This window comes from Hermetia illucens, chromosome 4, assembly GCF_905115235.1.
Source record: "Hermetia illucens chromosome 4, iHerIll2.2.curated.20191125, whole genome shotgun sequence".
In the NCBI taxonomy this organism is placed as follows: Eukaryota; Metazoa; Arthropoda; class Insecta; order Diptera; family Stratiomyidae; genus Hermetia; species Hermetia illucens.
This window is the reverse complement of record NC_051852.1, coordinates 73,609,105-73,629,742: the sequence shown is the minus strand read 5'-3', so window position 1 is coordinate 73,629,742 and position 20,638 is coordinate 73,609,105. Positions and strand designations below refer to the sequence as shown.

The following is a 20,638-nucleotide window of genomic DNA, read 5'->3' as shown; positions in this document are numbered from 1 at the left end:
GGAAGAACAAGCGTGCTTCATAATCGATGTAGCCGTACCGTTGGACCGGAACACTGTTGAAAAACATCAGGGAAAAATTTGGAAATACGGACGATATGAAGCAGCCTTGGAGACTACAAAAGATCGAAATAGTCCCAGTGATAATTTCAGCGATGGGATTAGTCCCGCAGAACTTAAATAAAGCGCTGGGAACGCTCGATCTTAGGGCTGGACTATACATACATGGAGATGCAAAAAGCGGTTATCCTTGCAATCTGTACTATAGTCCGAAGAGTCTTGTCCGATAACAATCTGACCTAGTGGGTTCCAGCCGTGATTTAAGATCCATGTCTCTGTAGTGTAGAACCACTGCGTCATTGGCTGAAGTGTTTGCGACAATCGAGATGTAGCAATACATTTTCGCATGGTCGCACACTTTGTGTTAAAACGCATCATCGCTGTGATGCGGGCCTTTGGATGTTTCCTTCAGCCCATCCTTAGGTTGGTTACCCCTCGGTCCGGTTGGGCGGGAAGAGGGTCCGTGGGCATTTTGAACTATATTTATATATATATATTTCTAAACATAGAGTGGGGGCGCAAAATGTATGCTCCAAAAAGTGGAACAGGTCTCGTTCTTAGCCGAAAAAATTACAATGCAGCATCTATACGGCATCTACATCAAAACATACCTCATTCTGATATATACTGAAATAAAGTTAATAATGACAAGTAAAAAAATAACTCGAAAGTCTCCTTAAGTTCATCCTAATTTTGGCATCCATGCCAGCGCTGTATCTACCCGTATGAATTGAAAAATTTCTTTACAGCATTTTTAGCTGGAAAAACCATTTACTAACTATATTACTTACTACCATTTACTAACTATATTACTTACTACCATTTACTAGCTAATCCTGTTTCTGAGCCGGACAACGCCTAAAGAAGAAGAAAACGTTAATTATCAATTTCATATACACACCAGCTAAGCTTATTAAATACTCAAACTAGTGAGGATTAGTTTGGTAAATAGTGGTGGCTGGGTGAATTTCGTGAGATGGAAATCGTTAAAGGTTAAGTGGGCAAGATTAGAATTCCAAGATAAAAGATGTTTGCGCTTTTTCGTTTTTTTTAAAGGTTTTGTGTAAAACAAAACCTTATTAAAATGGATTCAATGTCTGTGTGTCTGTCTGTCACACGTACTTTTCTACAAAACGGCTAAACCGATCCGAATGAAATTTGGTGGACAGATGGGAACGATGAAATCCCACGCATACAGCGAGTGGAATAAATTTAGGTGGAGTTTAGAACGGGGCTCCCCATACATCCACAGGGGGGATTCAAAAACTTTTTTCACCGGATATAGTCGTGTAGGGTATCAAATGAAATCATTTTCGGAAACTACCCAACCTAAAGATCCGAAAAAAATCAGGGTCGTGCGCTTAGATGAAATCTAGACCTCAAAATATGTCACATTCCGATATCTGCTCAAATAAACTTACTAATAGTATATTACTAACTTTTAGAAAGTTACTGGAAAACCCCCCTTAAATTCCTATATACGTGCTAAATTTCATGGAAATCTGGCCATTAATGCCAAAGTTATAGCAATTCAAACTTAGCACTTTCGCGCGAACTAACTGCTTCCAAACCCACGCAAATAAGATGCTGACGTCATAATTAACGGGAATAATTGACATTCGCGTGAAATATTAAAGTCGCATTTATGAAGAATCTACTTATCTGCAGCCCTTTTTAAGGTTTAATCTTCGAGAGATGTCCCTTTCCGGTATCTACTCAAATAAATTTACCAATAGTATATTATCAACTTTTAGAAATTGACTAGAAAACTCCACGTTAGTTCATCCTAGGTGTACTAAATTTCGCACCGGCATAGAGGACAGTCTCGCGCATACACGGGTCATGAAAATCCGACTATTAGTGTCAAGGTTATAGCAGTTCAAACTTATCAATTTCGTGCGAATTAATAGCATCCTATGCCATACAAATAAGACGCTCACGTCATAATTAACGAGAATAATTGGCATTCGAGTGAAATATTAAAATTCCATTCAAAAACAATCTAATTCTCCCCAGCCTTTTTGAGGTATTGTCAAAACACAAAACCTTTTTGAAATCGGTTTACTGTACTGCCGGTTTACGGCACACGCCTGTCTGTCCGTCACACGCATTTTTCTCGGAGATGGTTACAGCGATTGACACCAAATTGGGCAGAAAGTTGGGAACTGTGAACGCTCACACATACAGTTTCATCCTTTTACGACGAATTTAAGAGGAGTCCCCATACATGCAAAAGGGGGGTGTACATTTTTTTTCATTAAGTGTAGTCATGTGGGGTATCAAATTAAAGGTCTCGGTTATTACTTTTCGAAGCCGGTCTTAGTTTTGACATTTGTTGGAAAGGTGGGGAGTGCGAGAGGTTGAAAGTGCTCATTCCTTTAAGGGGGCCATTCTCGAAAACTACCCAACAGAAAAATCTGAAAAAAATCAGGAGGTTGCCACTATATGGTGTCTGGGCTCCGAAATACCTTCCATACTGATATCTGTACAAATAAAGTTAATAATAGTATATTACTATAATTTTTAGTAATTGGCTGCAAAACTCCCCTTAAGTTCATGCTGGAATCACAAAATTTCGCAACAATATAGGGTATAACATAGAGCATGATCTTACTAAGTTTGGTGGAAATCGCACTATTACTAACAAAGTTATAATACGTCAAAATTGTCGCTTTTTTGCAAATTCAAGACTATGAATGTCAATATCATCCGAAAGTGGATACTCTCACATAATATATGGATATATTACGTGCTACGTACTAACAAATACACAAAACCTTTCGTACCTGAAGCGTCCAGCTTCCGGTTTCCCGACTTGTTTACTTTTATTAAGGTTGTGTGAAGCAAACCAAAATGGGAAGTTTGATGGAATTAACTAAGTTACACCGCGTGAAAGTTTTGTATTTTATATGAATTGATTGCACTCTAAGATGTGTATGAGGTTATCGTCATATAATGTGGGTTCATCTGAACAGTAAGAAGCACATGAATATCATATTTTCACATTTTAACGGTTTTGTGTGAAACCAAACCTTATTCGAATCGATTCAATATCTATCGGTCACACCCGATTTATTCGGAAACGAATGAAGCTATTGTCACGATATTTGATGAGAACATGTCGTTTGTGAATCCCTTACAAATAGCAATGTTGACCTTATGTTGAGTTTGAGGGGGGGACGCCTCATACATGCAAATGACATGTGTACATTTTTTCACAGAATATGTCAATGTGGGGTATCAAAGGAAAGAGCACACTCTTATTTCTGATATTGGGTAATGTATGCCCCGAAAAGGATTACAGGTCTCGTTCTCAGAGCCTATTTGACTGAAAAATAAAAAAAAAATTCACAGTGGTGCACCTATGCAAAATCGGAGACCTCAAAATACTACCCATTCCGATACCTGCTCAAATAAAGTTAAGAAAAGCATATTACTGTATTTTAGAAATTTACCCGAAAATTCCCCTTGGGTTTAGCCTAGAGGTACAAAATTTGGCACCATTATAAATAATAATATAATATACAATTTCAGAGTTTGAACGAAATGCAACTATTATTAACAAAGCTTTAGAGGGTCGAAATCAAGTGAACCGATATGAACGGTGGAGTTGGATATATGAAGAAATATTTTTATTTTATAATAGCTAAACGAATTGAAGAGAAATTTCCCACACAAGATGAACACAAAACCTTTATACCCGAAGCAGCTTCCCGTATTCCGACTTGTTTAACTTTTATAGTTTCATTTTATTTTTTATTTTTAGTATGCTGCCGGAATTCCGGGCAGTACTTCAATATGTACATGTGTATTTTTTACAGTTTGGAAATATATGAGAAACTATTTGGGATTTTTTGCTATGTTCGATTGGAAAAACATGCATAGGAAATTTTTCAGCCAAGATGAATACAAAACCTTTATTCCCGGCCGAGCTTCCGGTGTTCCGACTTGTTTGTAAATTATTATACAAATTTGTTTAAGCCCTTGGGTAAATTTTGTACAGGGTAAGCACAAATAACAATATTATTATTATAACAAGTCGGGAAACCGGAAGCTGGACGCTTCAGGTATGAAAGGTTTTGTGTATTTCTTTTATAAAGCGATTTGAGTGTGCATTTGTCCCATTAGCATGTAGGACGTAAAAAATGCATATATTATGTGAAAATTTCCACTTTCAAGTGATATTGACATTCATAGTCTTGAATTTGCAGAGAAGCAACAGTCTTGATCTAATATAACTTTGTTAGTGATAGAGCGATGTTCACCAAATTTAGCAGGATCATGCCCTATTCTGTAGCCTATATTGCTGCATTTTGTGATTCTAGCATAAACTTAATTATAGTAATGTACTATTATTAACTTTATTTGAACAGGTATCGGTATGAAGGGTATTTCGGAGCCTAGGCACCATATAGTCGCAGCCCCTTAATTTTTTTCAGATTTTTCGGTTGGGAAGTTTCTAAGAATGGGTTCGTTAAAAATGTCTGGTTAATTATCTGAAATAAGTGTTATCTGTTGAGCGAATTAAAATTTGGTAGCAAATTATTGTCTAATTCATTCCAAGTAAACAAAATTGAGATTTGTTTGGCCTTGAATATAATTAGCGTAGACACGTCTAGCAAGGATAGTCCAAGTCTTCTCAATGATATTTAGATCAGAAATATACGCTGGTTAACTTAAAAGAGCAGCTTGGAACTAATAGTTAATAGCATTTAATAAAAGAATTAATCATTGGGAATAGCCCCTAAAAATGGAAGTAAGTAAGCATCGAAATTTCAGTCCTATTTTTTGAAATTAGTTGCAAAGCAACCACTGAAGATAACCTAATCTAATTTTTTTTCATTTAATTTGTACATGTTTGAACTTTTCAAAAATATTTTTGAAAAATATCCATCCCGTTCGAGATTCTTATCATTTTGAAATTTGGCAAAAATATAGACCATTTTATAAAAAAAGTTTTGATTTGGACTGTTTTTTAAGCTAATAGTGGCTGTAAAAATGGAACAAATCAAAATTTTTAAAAATTGGCTCGGAAAGTCATAGCGGGGGGAAGTCATAGCGAAGTGTTCATTGAAAATTAAACAAAAATCGATTGAATTCGAAACATATTTCTGGTAGAAGTAAAGCGCCAATGTTTTAAAAAGTCAACTTTCTGGAGAACGTGTTTTAAGGTAACGTATGGTATAAAATATGATTCCAGAAACTTACGATTCAATCTGCAATGCCAAGGTCGGAGAGCTTTTCCTCCTCACTAAGAAAATGTTCTCTATTAGGCGTATTTTCCTCTCTCTGTTGAATTCGGGTCTTTTTCGCAACGTCACTCACCCTACCCTTGGAGCGGTCGATGCATTTCTGGGCTCCAAGATATTCGCCAATACGTCCATGACTTGCAAAATGGACAAAAATCCCTCGTTGAAAATCATTACTTCGAATGCTAATGTTTTGGAGCTAAAATCCAAACACAGCTTATATCTTTCTAATAAACTATCAGAAGTCAGATTCTCGTATGTCGATTTCATCAACTGTACAATCTGTGATCACTCGGCCTTTTTTTCTGTAATAATAAACTAGCTTTGTTTTATGCACTAGTAAAGTATCTCAATAAACAAATCCCTCAACAAAAATGTCCAATATAAGTGATAATATAAGACATAATTCTGAAAAGAATGAAGGCAATCCAACTATTAATAAAAAAATTATAGAAGGTCAAAATTGTGTATTTCATGTGAATCAGTTGCACTTTAAGCCGTGTGTGACGTTATCGTCATATAAAGTAATCATATACAGTACATACAGCGGAAACCATGGGAAAATTATAGTTTTATAGCTTTTATTTGATATTTGTTATCAGTACCAATTATTGGAAATACGCTAATGAAGCTTACCCATTGTATCTAATAAGATGGACATGTTCATATGCACGTTATTGCCAGCTGTACGTCAATTGGTTACGTACATATATGCTTTTGTTCTCACAGTAAAGTCAAAGTATTTAGATGCATTCGATTAATTTAGATGCTTACATATATGTGTAATATAATGTATGCTGCAATAGGCAATATCTGTTTGCTTAGGATGGGTACATCTTCGACTTTAGAAATATATGAAAATAATATTTTCGATTCTAAGCTATGTTCGAATGCAAAAGGCGGATAGAAAGCTCCTCGCAGAAGATAAAAGCAAAATCTTTATATCCGAAACGTCTAGCTTCTAGTGTACCGACACAAACAAATAAACTTCCTAATGACTTAATTCTATTGATTTTCAAAAGCGATACATCATCCTTTGAACCTTAATAATCAACATGGTAGATACTTAAACATAGACATGACATAGGTCTATAAGAAGATGGTGATTGGGGACTAATCCAGTTCATGCGCCAACACTAGCTTCTAGTCCGTAAATAATGTAACGAAGATACTCGACATGTTTATTCCAAATAATACATCGAAAAGCTGACATCACATTTTTTTTTTTTATTTTTGGGGTATGTAAAAAGGAATTGTTTTCTACGTTAAAAATTGGTTATAAATACTTGGAACAGAAAACTCTATTAAAAAAACACAATTAATAACAAATTTAGGCGCTTGGGGTATAAAGGTTTTGTGTTCATCTTATGTAAGAAATTTCAACGCATAAATCCAACATATTCCTTCATATTTTTCCAAGCTACGAGACATACTTATATATTACAACCATAGATATTATCCTCACCCTAAACAAACTAACTGCCTATTTCCGAATGCTGTACACATATATGCATGTATATAAATTGATCGTACCCATATATCCGATTTACTTCGTGCGCAAAAGCATACATACGTACATATGAAGAACGTATATTGAGTACCACTGGTTTAATGGAAAAATATATCTATCTGAATTAGACACACCCCGCAAACTTCATTAGCACGCATATATTATATACCTACATACACACATGTCTGTTTGGAGTAATTGATATTCATATACAAACGACTAAAAAACTAAAGCAAAATAATTCTTTGGGACCCCATTCATAAGAACTCATTTCGTTCTGGTACTGATGAATTGAAATTTGATGATGACGCCATACAGGTTGTAGAATGCACAAAATTCACAAAAAATTGTAAAGTTTCACCTCCTATGACTTTGTTAATAGTAGCTGGATTTTCTTCAAACTTGACCAAATTGTGCATTATATTATTCCTTACACCCACGCTAAATTTTGTACTTTTTGGATGAACATAAGGGGGGGTTGCCGGGTAAATTTCTAAAATGTGGAAATATACCATTATTAACTGTATTTGTACAGATATCGGAACCGGATGTATTTTGAGGCCTAGTTTTAGTAGAGATGCACCACTGTGATTTTTTTCAGATTTTTCGGTTGGGTTCTAAGAACCAGGCCTGACTTTTTGTGAGTCACATTTTGAGCCCTCACTCCCTTACGTTTCACCTAATATCAAATATGGAACTAGTTTCGAAAAGTACTAATTGAGCTCTTTAATTTGGTACTCCACAGGACCACATTTTATGGAAAAAATGTTGCACCCTCCGTTCACATGTATGGGGAGCCCTCCTCAAACTTAACACAAAATGGCGCCACTTACTGCATGTAAAGGGAACAGTAGTTCACATACTCTCACCAATTTTCATGGCAATCGGTCCAGCCGTTTCCGAGTAAATCGGGTGTGACAGACAGACAGACGGACAGACAGACACCGACTCGATTCTAATAAGGTTTTGTTTCACACAAAACCTTAAAAAGGAAAAATAAGAATGAAGAAGGGAATTTTTGACGACATTCTACAGCTCAATTTTTTGTATGCTTTTAACATTTCGTTAACTAGCTAATCCGCATTTTAATTTTGAAAATATTGTCTCCAAATATAAGAAAAGTTCGAAGAAAACTATTGATACGGAGTCTTGACAAAATTTTATGTGAAATGAAGGTAAAATGATATTTTCCGGATCTACGGGTATGGTGCATGTTTCACATTAGATTTCGCGAAAACAAACTCTGACCTTTCAGTCCATATTTTGGTAGTGTAGTGCAAGAAGGCAAAAACAACTTGTAGTTCGAGTGAAATAGCTATAACTTTGAGATCAGCGCACACTTGCCAGCTGTAATCTATTTTTTTATTAAATTTAATATTAATTTATATTATCATATGTTTCTTTCTAAAACCGTTGAATGTACTGGTACTGACGCTTGCTTGCCGCCATTGTACAGCAATACTCCCTTCAAACTTTTTGAACCATAAATAAATAAACGCCAGTCTTGTGTTACTTAAGCAATGTTCAAGCCACTCATCAAATTTTCTATATCGTTTTTTAATTTGAATAAAACTAAGGAATTTCTTTATTACGTTTCCGTTTCATAGATACATTTGCGTTAGGAGCCAATAACGTCCACTCTTTTATGCAAGATCCTAGTAATTCAGCTTGCCTAATTGATAAATCTAAATCTTGCATCAAACCATTCAATTCATTTTCGTTTATCCGACGTAACGGCCAAGAGAACTTGTTGAAAGTAAAAACACAGGATCTTTGCCGGTTCCATCATTATATTCTACAAAATTTGGCAAATCTAGCTCTTCCGACGACTCAATTTCATTTCTTCACTGTGGAGTACTGGTTTCGGCATTGAAGGAATGTCAGGATACTGAGTGTTGTGCTTGATTTTCTTTGTAGAAACACGTGTGTCAGTGGTATCCATGGTCTATCATGATTAGTAGCACGTAAATATGAAAATGTTATTCTATTAAGGGAAAGTCGCACCGCGTCCTTTAAGAACTATTGTGCTCCAAATATGTAAATATGCACTTCACACTTTTTTAAAAATATTTTTTTTTTGTAATTTTACAATATACTGTCCACAAACGTAACAGAACTTATTTTATTTCGTGCATTTATCAGTTCAGTAATCATCTTGGATTTTTAAGTAAATATGTACAAAGACATCGACATTTTGGATAGAAGTGAGTGTCAACAAAACGAAACAATAAGAAAGTATAAAACATCGAAAAAACGTGAACCGTTTCTTATACATCTAAAATGAGGGTATTTGAAATAATGATTGCCATGTACAGGGTGCGGCAGCATAACTTCCTTTTTTCAAAACTCAATAAAAACTATTGTATGCATCGGAAAATATTTATTTATTTTTTATAATGTAGGTACATGTCTAAAGTTTTTATGTACATTGTTTTGAAGATCAAATCTGTTAGGTGACGTCCCCCATTCTCCATACATTGCGTAAACTGATTTCTGGCGTTTGTCATGACTCTTGTTAGCATAGCAGGTGTTATGTTGGCAATTTCTTCTTGGATGTTGGTCTTCAAATCTTGTAGGGTTCTTGGACGGTTCACATAAACACGGGATTTCAAAAAACCCCATAGAAAAAATCACAAGGGGACGGATCGGGAGAGCGTGCCGGCCATTCCAAATCGCCTCTAATTGAGATAAGGCGCTCTGGAAAGTGTTCCCTCAAAACAGTCATCGCTGCTCTTGAAGTGTGTGCTGTTGCACCGTCTTGTTGGAACCAAGTGTCCCCCAAATCCAAATTTTCTAGCCATGGGAAAAAAATTCTGTACCATGTTTAAATACCGGTTCGAATTCACTGTCACTGTAACCTCATTTTCCTCAAAAAACCAGGGATCAATAATTCCAGCTGAGGAAATTGCACACCACACTGTGACTTTGGGTGAATGCAAAGGCTTTTGATGCAATTCTCGAGGGTTGGTGTCAGCCCAGTAGCGCATGTTTTGTTTGTTAACCGACCCATACAAATGAAAATGGGCTTCATCGCTAAAAAAACCAATAGCACCCTCGGGAATGACATCAAGAAGAAGCTCACACGCGTTCATCCGAGAATTGAAGTCATGTTCTGAAAGTTCCTGCACTATCGCCATCTTATAGGGATGAAAATGAAGATCATCACGAAGAATTCTTCTCACAAAACGATCGGATAGTCCAAGGGCAGATGCGTGTTTGCGCGCAGAACGCCGTGGCTATCGCAACATTGACGCTCTCACTGCTTCAATGTTCTCAGGTGATCTAACGGGCCGAGGGACTCCAGTTCATCCTTTTGTCGCACTTACAGTTTGTCTGAATGTAGTGACCCATGTAACAATTGATTTGCGGTCTGGGACGGGAGCCAACGGGGCTAAATTAAAGCGATTCCGAAATGCACGCTGTGTTGCAATAACCGAACATCCGCTTGAAAAGTAAACCTCAACGGCAAAGGCACGCTCCTCACTATTCCAACGCATGATGGCGACTGAACCATGTCGGGACAAAACTTTACAGTATCCCCGAGACCACTAGCGCTCCGCTATGACATCAACTAACTGAGTGGCGCTTTTTAAAAAAGGAAGTTATGCTGCCGCACCCTGTACCTCGAAAACTAGACGTCATGGGTACTAGATATGTTTGGAACTTTTCATCTATGACTTATAACCTACGTAACATTTACGTGTGACACATGGTAATTGAAGGATATTCTACATTTGTGAAGACAAACACCTATTAACCTCTTGGTCGGATTTATAGAAGTCAGTCAGTTCGTTAAAAGGTGATGGTTAATACATGAAGGGTGCATATATTCTAATCGGGAGTGTAATTCTAGTCGAAAGAGTTTAAACAGCTTTCTGCAAAATATCAAATTTTCCAATGTGACTAAATTTGGAAAAATAAGGTGTAAAAAGTTACTATTACTAATTTTTAACTATGACATATTCATATATGTATATCGGTAGAGACTTTGTTTGCATAAATATTTATTTAACAAACAAAGGGAAGCTTATATCCAAACGATGACTGACATCAAGAAGGAAATGATAATCCGGTTCCATTATACTCCCGCCAATTACATTAAAGTGGACTTTAATTGCTATAATTCCTCTTGCAAAACTTGGAATTCCGAAGAGTACATGAATACCTTGAATCCTGAACGTGCAAACTATAAGTTACGATGCACGAAAACTAGGATTTCAGTAATGACTATCATGTATTTTCACAGATTATGAGACTACAGCTAGATAGGTATGTACATGACTACACACAACTGCAGCTGGTGATAGCTATTACCGTGTCTGTATATGGACTGGTTTTATAAACTCAGAATTATCTCTACCGTCTGGGAATTACTCGCAACCTTACAAATTGCTTGCCGCCTGGATGTCTAAGCAAGAGGGGACCCTGAGAAAGCGCATTTCGTGGCGATAAAATATTCGTCTTCGTTCTTAGTGCAATCTTCTAATAACATTAAATTTTCTCTAACCGAATTGAGCTATTGAGGGTTAATTAAGAATCAAATGAAAAGGGAAAATTGTGTAAATAATAGCCGTGTTAATTGAATTCGTTACCTCTCTTGTAGGGTCTAACATCTGTTATCTATGTAGGTGAAAACCTTTCAAAGACAATAAAATATCTGATGATTTCAAGCATTTCAGGTACCATTCTACCGATAGGGTAACTCCATCAATAAAGCCTTCTGTTGCTTCTACTTGTATGTATATTATTGAATATGGGGCCTCGAAAGTAAATATTGATGGAACAAGCAAAATTTTATACCAAGTTCAGTCTGCTGATCCTATTATCAATGCTTGGACAAAATGCAATAGCATTAGCGTCTGGTTGTTGTATCCTGTTCATCACACTGTGCGATTTAAGGCATTCACACCCCTAGTAGTAGAAATAGTTCCTACTATTAAGTTTAGAGCAAATTTTTGCGTAAATCTGACTAGGGTTGAATTATAAATCTTAGCAGGTGCTAAAGGAATATAACGCTAAATTGATGGAGCAAACGCCAGTATAATAAGTTACAAATAAATTCAAATATAATATAATAAACATGTAGAGTAATAAAAGTGAACCTTAACAGAGTAATACTTAATCTTAGATATTACCTAGGTATCTATCTCAAACTAATTTAATGCTTGATTTTCTGCGATGAATCCAGATATATTTTTCCATCTAATTGGTAATAAGCACGTTTGAATGCTGCTGGCGATTTTTAGGAAACTAATAATATGAAAAAATAGTTAACAAGGAATGTATAAATAGTAGTACCATCATGGTGCTGAAAATAACAGTGGAACAATGTAGCCACATGACGATATTGCTAAACTAAGGCCAATCATTGGAAAAATTCAAAGCAAATGTCAACGAAAAGTAAACAAGTCGAAATACCGAAAGCCTGACGCTTCAGGTAAAAGGTTTTGTGTTCATCTTATGGGAGGAATTCTCCATGCACGTTTTTCCATTCCTCCGTAGTTAAGTATCAAAATATTCCTTCATATATGTATTGCCAAACCCTAAGATATAAATATGTACATACATATTAAAACAAACATTGCCTATTATCGTATGCTGCTACATATATGTGTACGCATCTAAATTAATCTTGCGCATCTCCACATATTTCTACTTTACCCCGTGCTCAAAAGCAGTTTACTAACGTACACACAACATATACATATACAGACACATGTCTATCTCCTTTAATTGACACTGTTTTATAAATGACTAAAACAAAACAAAAGGGAAAACTAAAATGCTCCCATAAATGTTCACTTTATATGACAAGGGTGTCACACACGTTTCAGAGTGCGATGAATTTACGTGAAATGCGAAAGTTGCATCTTCTATAACTTGGTTAGCAATAGTTGGATCAAGTTCCAGAATTGTGTCTTATATTACAGCCTATATTGCTAGCAAGGTTTGTACTTCTAGGATGAATTTACGAGGGGCTTTCGAAAAAATTTCTAAAATATGGAAATATACAATTATTGACTTTATTTGTACAGATTTAGAAGGGAGTTAATTTTGAGACCTAGATTTCACATAGATACACCAGTGTGAATTTTTTTTCAGATTTTTCGGTAGTATAGGTTCTGAGAACGAGACCTGTTTCATTTTTTGGGGCACATATTTTCAATCTTCACTCCTCTGTGTTTCGCCCAATATCAAAAATAAGATCAATAGAGCCCTTTCATTTGATACCCCACATGGCTATATTCTGTGAAAAAAAGTATACCCTCCTTTCGCATATATGTACATTCCTCGTTAATAATAATAATAATAATCGTTGACGCAAAAATCCAATTGGATGAGGGCCTTGAAATGTGGTAGATTACTTCATTCAAGAACGTAAGGGTACACTACAGGATTACAGTACCCTGTAGGAGGTCAGCATTGCGACTGCCCGAGATAATTACCCTGATTTGACTCAGGTACTAATTCACAGCTGAATCGATTGGTATCCGACATCCAGTCACGACAATAAATCACTCCGCTAGTGAGATTTGAACCGCGAACTTCCGCTACGAGAGCCCACCACCTTAACCACTTGAGCCATCCGGACACAGCCCCCGTTAATCCCAATGCAAAATAATGCCACTCTCTGCATGGAAAGGAGCACACAGACCACAAGTTTTCATCAAATGTCATCATAATCGTTCCACCCGTTTCCGAGTAAATCGGGTGTGACAGACAGACAGACAGATAGACGGACAAAAGGACAGGCAGATATTGAATCGATTTTAATAAACCTTAAAAATTGAAATAGGCGTCCCTACTGGATGGTAAGCTTCAGTTAGCGACTGGTAAAAAGCGATAGAAAAACACTGCTCCCGAGGAAATGGAGCATTAATATGAACACGCGTTGAAGTCAAAGTTGGCTGATGCAGGGTGCAGTGCAGACAGACAATTGCTCCATTAGAGACAATCAAAAATACTTTCGGTGATTCCAGTTTCACGACAACAACGCCACAGTTTCAACCGACGAAGCGGAAACTAGTCGGAAGATTCACTACAACTAAGGCTTACATTATTCGCCGAACACCTAAAAGTTCTACCAGAAAATAGTCAACCAACGACTTTCTGGTTAAATATCAGGAAACGCCACTCCCCAAGTTGCTATGAAGAACCTATTTGCGAAAAAGACAGCAAAGTTCTTTGTTCGCTTTTGACATCTGTTTTGATTGGAACACACAGTCCCAAATAGAGTGTTGAACCGCGCCCTGGTCCGTTTCGACTGGATTTCTAATAAGCAAATCCTAGAGTGTGAAAATTGTCGACGGGTCGCCCCTGTGGCATAGAGTTACCCTCCAATATCGTTGTTGATGTTATGCATGGATCAGCTGAATGCCCTAAAACCTAGAACGAAAGTATCAAATGCGAAAACTGCGGTTAAAATAACCATCATGAAAAATACGGCAAAGCACCATAGCTTCGGTACAATCACGAAAAACACCAAAAAATGGACCCCTCCTTCCCACACCAACTCGATCCCTCTTTTATTTGGCCGTTTTTAGTTAACGAACTACACAGGGCTCGCCGATCAAACTTCCACAAAGATCCCTCAGTTCAACAAGCAATCCCTACAATTCATGCAGAGGTTCAACACAATCACTGAGTTGCACATTAATTACAGAGTCGGGTACGCTGTGGACACGAGTTCAAATTATTCCCCGGCGAAAAATGGCCTGTGTGAAACTATGTTGCATTACCATTACAGGCCCCGATTTCTAAATTTCAATTCTTTCGCACAGACAGATATTCTCCCAACCAACTACCATCCATCTTGCCCGATGAACCGCACAAACTTCTGGCAACACTGGGTTTCTCTTTCCCTATCTCCCTCAAAACCCTAAGGGTTATTATCGCCTTAATTGAAACATTTCCGACCATGCGGTTCTGCCTCACCCAGCTGGCAGTTCGCGGTCCCTCATCTTCGATTGCACTTAAACGCCAAACACACCGCTACCTACATCACTGGCTGTAAGCATATGTCACTGCACGTGACATCTTTCATTTTACTCCCCACCTTCAATATAGGCAATAATCATTCGCACCTCGACTATCTCCTAATAAGCAATGATATTAGCGTTTATCCCAATCCAAAGGACTACCTTTTCCATAAAACCATTCGTAGTACTAATGACCACTATACTATCATTCTAAATATCCAATCTCCAGATCACGCTATACATCCATTAACCCTAGAAACGCCAGACCTTAAGATGGTGGCTCATAAACCAATTCCTTGAATCCAAATTCTCCCACTTTTCCAGCTTCCAGAAAAGCAGAGAGTATCAAACAGTAAAATCGATGGCAATGCAAAAAGTCCATTCCAGCATATTCAAAAACGACAATAGTATGAAGCTCCAATCCAACCTCTCTACAAAACCTTCAAAACACAGGGCGCCGATGGTCCAATATGCAGTGAAATTCCTAGTCAATCGTACCGTTTAAGCGGGAAACACAATTAAGATGCGTGCGTAATGCGTATGAGAGAAGCTCCAATCCGAACGTAGTTTCAATGTACAATTAAGATTTCCGATCAGTAAAGTTCGCTTCACGTCCGCAAGGTTCGTTCTGATGATAGATTACGCCATTTGCAATTTGGCGGCGCTTTTCGTTTTCGGCTGCCACTTGTGAATGTAATTAAATTGAATGAATTCGTTTTAAGAACTACACTATTTGCGTTGCAAGTGGTAATTATTATTAATTATTATATATTATGTCACTTGCATTAGTCCCTTCGCATCCACTCATGAAAATTACATTTAAGCCGAAGATATGTACGCACTTAGTGGTATTCAATTGTATGATTTTCATAACATAAAATATGCACGCAAGTCGATTATCATCAGCATCATCAACGGCGCGACAACCGGTATCCGGTCTAGGCCTGCCTTAATAAGGAACTTCAGACACGCTGGTTTTGCGCCGAAGTCCACCAATTCGATAACCCGAAAAGCTGTCTGGCGTCCAGCCTACCCTAGCCTCCATCTCGGGCAGGATCTGCCTCGGCTCCTTTTTGTACCATCGACATTGCCCTTATAGACTTTCCGGGCTGGATTGTCTTCATCCATACGAATTAAGTGACCTGTCCACCGCAACCTGTTGAGCCGGATTTTATCCACAACCAAACGGTCGTGGTATCGCTCATAGATTTCGTCGTTATGAAGGCTACGGAATCGTCCATCCATGTAGGGGGCCAAAAATTCTTCTGAGGCGTTTCGAGTGGAACACTTTTTGTAAGCTGAAATAGGCTCTGTTGGCAGCCAACAACCGTGCGCAGATTTCATCCTCATAGCTGTTATTGGTTATGATTTTCGACCCTAAATAGGAGAAATTTTCAACGGTCTCAAAGTTGCAGTCTCCTATCTTCATTGTTTTCGTTTGACCAGTGCGATTCGATGTTGTTCGTTATTTTGGTTTTGGTGCTGACGTTGCCACCATGCACTTCGTCTTGACTTCATTAAAGTGCAGCCCAAGATCTCGCGCTGCCTGCTCGATCTGGATGAAGGTAGACTATACATCTCGGATTGTTCTTCCCATGATGTCAATATCGTCAGCGTAGGCCAGTAGTAGAATTCTCTCATGGTCGTATATAAATTTACCCTGGCTAAGCTGTCGTAGGCGGCTTTGAAGTCGATGAAAAGCTGGTGCAACTGATGTCCATATTCCAACAGTTTTTCCATCGCTTACCGCAGAGAGAAAATCTGATCTGTTGCTGATTTACCTGAAGTGAAGTCTCTTTGGTATGGCCCAATGATGTTCTAGGTGTATGGGGCTATCCGGCCTAGGAAGATAGCGGAGAATATCTTATAGATGGTACTCAGCAATGTAATACCTCTACAATTGCTGCACTGTGTGATATCTCCCTTTTTATGTATGCGACAGATAATGCCTAGTTGCCAGTCGTCAGGCATTGGATTCGCTGTCCCACACCTTGAGCACAAGATTATGAACCACTTGGTGTAATTGGTCGCCTACATATTTAACCAATTCGGCTGTAATTCGGCTCCTGGCGACTTATGATTTTTAAGCCGATGGATTGCACGAACTGTTTCTTCAGTTGGCGGGACCTCCAACTCGCCGATGTTCTGGTTGTTCAGTAGTTCATCAAAGTACTCAACCCATCGCTCCAATGTGCCCATTCTGTCTTAAATCAGATTTCCCTCTTTGTCTCGGCAGGATGATCATCGAGGTGTATAAGGCTTCATCCTGCTGACTTGTTGGTAAAACTTGCGCGCCTGGTGCGGTTGCTCCCTGTACTTTTCTAGTTCACAGACTTGTTGGTTCTCCCAGGCTTCCTTTTTCCGTCTGTGAAATCGCTTCTCCGCTCACCGGAATTCGTGATAAGTCGCCGCGCGTGCCCGCGTTCTTTGAGAATCCGTTCCGTTGCTAGCTTACATTCATCGTCAAACCAGCCGTTCCGACTTCTTTTGCGGCCGGGGCCAAGTATCTTTGTGGCCGTATCAATGATAACGTTCTTCAGGTGGTTGTGAAGATCAGTTTTGATGCTTCATCTCCAGGATCTCTGTTGACTGCGATTATTGCGGCATCCATTTCGCCCTTATGTGTGTTGCCGAGAGCTGTGTTGTGAATGGGTTCGGTATTCACTCTCACCTGATTGTCAGAGGGGATTGTAGGTGGTGTCGTAATTCAAGCTCGGAGCACTATTCCAACGAGATAATGGTCCGAGTCTATATTGACTCCCCTATATGTTCTGACATTCATCAAGGGTGAGAGTCGATTATCCGCGCACAATTACAGCATTACACATAATTTTCAAGTTTATGCAATTAGTGTATGCATCACCCGATTTTTATATTATGAAATTCAGACAAATAAATGCCACTAAATCTGCACATACCTCCGGCTTAAATTCAGTTTTTATGATTGGAAGCATGGGACTAACAATTAGCACTTGCAACGATGACTTCACCCCACTCAGAGTATTGACACATCAATCCTCCTAGTTAAGTGGAGTCAATCTACAATCTGCCTTACAAATAGCCAGATGCATGGGACTCATCTGTTCTTTGCTGTAAAATGGCTTAAATTTGACACTTGAACATGTCTAGTGTTCATAACAGACTTCTAAGATGGTCACCAGTACCAATATGCAACTTCGTCATCTAAATACATCAAATAGCATGACTACTAAATCGATATTGAATTGCTTTTTGCAATCCCTTCTGCTTTATTGTGTCCAGAATTTCAACTATGGTTGCTTCTTTGGGGATGTCATATTTCCGCTAAACCTCTTGCACCCATTTTCTGGCATTGCCAGTGCTGATTTTAGTCAGCCTAGCAATGTCCTGCCTTAATAAATCGCGCCGACGTTTCAGACAAATTTTCTATGGAGATGTCTTCAGTCGATAAAACCAATGACACGGTTAGAAGAAGGACCGTACAATCCGACAGACGCAATTGCACTACAATACACAAACGATTTTAGTTGCAGGAGCGACATATCTGCAGCCGAGACGAGAAGATGCATAGAGCTCGGAAATGCCTGGTCTATACAAAGGATGCGTTTCCAAAATCTCTATACACGCTTTTCGGAATTCGTCCCGAACCTAAAAAGAGACTTCAGCCGGACGGCGAAGAAGAGTGCTTCGGCTAGTATTGAAACTGTTGCCCGCACAGCGGCATGGTGTTGCTGATACCATCGCTTTTGTCCCATCGTCTCTTGGTCACTAGTTTCCGCGATGTCCGTGAGTCGAATACGTTCTCTGATGATGGCCGGGATTGTGTTGCTGCGAGTAATAAAGCGGTGTTCGCTTTCAATCCGCTACATAGTGAAGTGTGTGTATTGTGGAAAACACTGGAAGAATACATGGTGTAACAATTAGTAGCGGATGTTAAAGAGGTTTCTCGCAGTCCACAGATTGTGCAATAGGCGAGGCCATGCTCCTGATCAGCGTGGCGCCTAGACGTCGAAACGCCAGATGATTAGCGATTTTGACGTCGACCCAGTCACCACGTCAAACGACTACCGCAGTTTATCCGTAATAGACCTTAGGTTTTTCCTTCTCCCCATTCAATCGATTTACATTTTATACCTAACTGCGAGGTGCGAATAATCTGCAAGACTACAAAGTTTCTGCACTTCTCTCAGCTACCCCCTGAGATGCCGCGGTGGCTTACAGACAGTGAGACTGAAGCTGTCTATTCCTCTAGGGACTGGCTACCGCGGGGTTTCTTGTTTTTATTTTTATTATGTGATTTTTAATGAAACTATGCTTAGTTCAGGTTCGCTATTAATCCATTATTAAAATAATATGTGTAGAGAACTTTGCAGTTCTTCTCGAATTGCTCATCACCGTTTTACCCCTTCGCTAATAGTCAATGTTGGACAATCGAAAGACATAAGCTTGCAGATTCTGCGCTTATAGGCCTCCTTGACTTAGCGCAGGTGGAGAGTCTTCGCCATCTGAACTCAATGACTTTCAAGTAGTGCGAGTAGATTCCGCCTTTCACAGTCGCCAATTGTACCACGACTACGCGCACTGAGGAGTTGTGAAGCTCTACAGAGGTGTCCATTTGCATGTCCTTTGTTCTTGACATTTTTCCCGGAAACATGTCGTAGTCTGCAGTAGAATTGTCCCCCCTTTTTCCATGTAAGATCTATTCATTGTCACTTTCACCTTCTGGAGCTTGGAGCTGTCGAGTAAAAGTGGACACTTTCCATGTTCTGATCCAATATAGCAGCGCATAGAAAACATCAGTGCGGAATCTCACCTCAACACCGAAATTCGGGCAGAACTACCAAGGCAGATCTAGCACTTTCTACCGTCTGGATAACGTTGACTCATCCGTAAGAAAGCAAGAAAGTGTCATCAATGTAGTTACTGTGTTCACGGAAAGACTACCATTATATCCATTAAAACTTTCCTCGTCCTCCAGCCAGCTTTAACAAAAAGAAAAAGTAATGGTATCAAAATATAAATCTTGCGTAAAACGCTCCAGATAAACTTCCTTTTGATGCTGATTTTTAGAAGTCGATGGAGAGCAGGCGGACGGAATCTAAAATCAGGGTATTTATCATTATCAACGGCGCCACAACCGGTATCCGGTCTAGACCTGCCTCAATAAGGGACTCCAGACATGCCGGTTTTGCGTCGATGTCCACCAATTCGATATCCCTAAAAGTTATCTGGTGTCCTGGCATACGCCATCCACCTCAGGCAGGGTCTGCTTCGTCATCCTTTCCTACCATAGATATTGTCCTTATAGACTTTTCGGGCTGGATCATCCTTATCAATACGGATTAAGTGATCCGCCCACCGCAACCAAGGGAGCCGGATTTTATCCACAAGCAGACGGTCGTAGTATCGCTCATAGATTTCGTCGTTATGTAGGCTACGGAATCGACCATCCTCCTCATGCCAAGAACCCAGATCCCCGAGGAATACATAAAGACTGGCAAGATCATAGTCTTGTACAGTAAGGCCCTCTGATGAGACATTTCGAGCATGTAAGCTGAAATCGGCTCTGTTGGCAACCAACAACCGTGCTCGATATGGATGAAGACAGTGTGTATGTCTCGGATCGTTTTTCCCATGATGCCTATATCACCAGCATAAGCCAGTAGTTGGGCGGACTTAAAGAGAATCTTGCCCCTCGCATTTATTTTAGCATCACGCATCAATTTTTGTAGGGCCAGCTTAAAGAGGACGCATGAGAGGGCATCTCGAACCGCTGTTGATGTCGAATGGTCTTGAGAGTGGTCCTGCTGCTTTTATCTAGCCTCGCAGATTGGTCCGGGTCAGTCTAGTCAGTTTTATCAATT

The 20,638-nt window shown here is 39.0% G+C and overlaps 1 protein-coding gene across 4 annotated transcripts in view; it reads left to right on the top strand.

Annotated features, from left to right (window-relative positions):
- Window positions 1–20,638, top strand: part of LOC119653383 (protein Fe65 homolog) — a 289,307-nt gene that overhangs the window by 190,116 nt on the left and 78,553 nt on the right. The gene's annotated exons all lie outside the window — the stretch shown is intronic.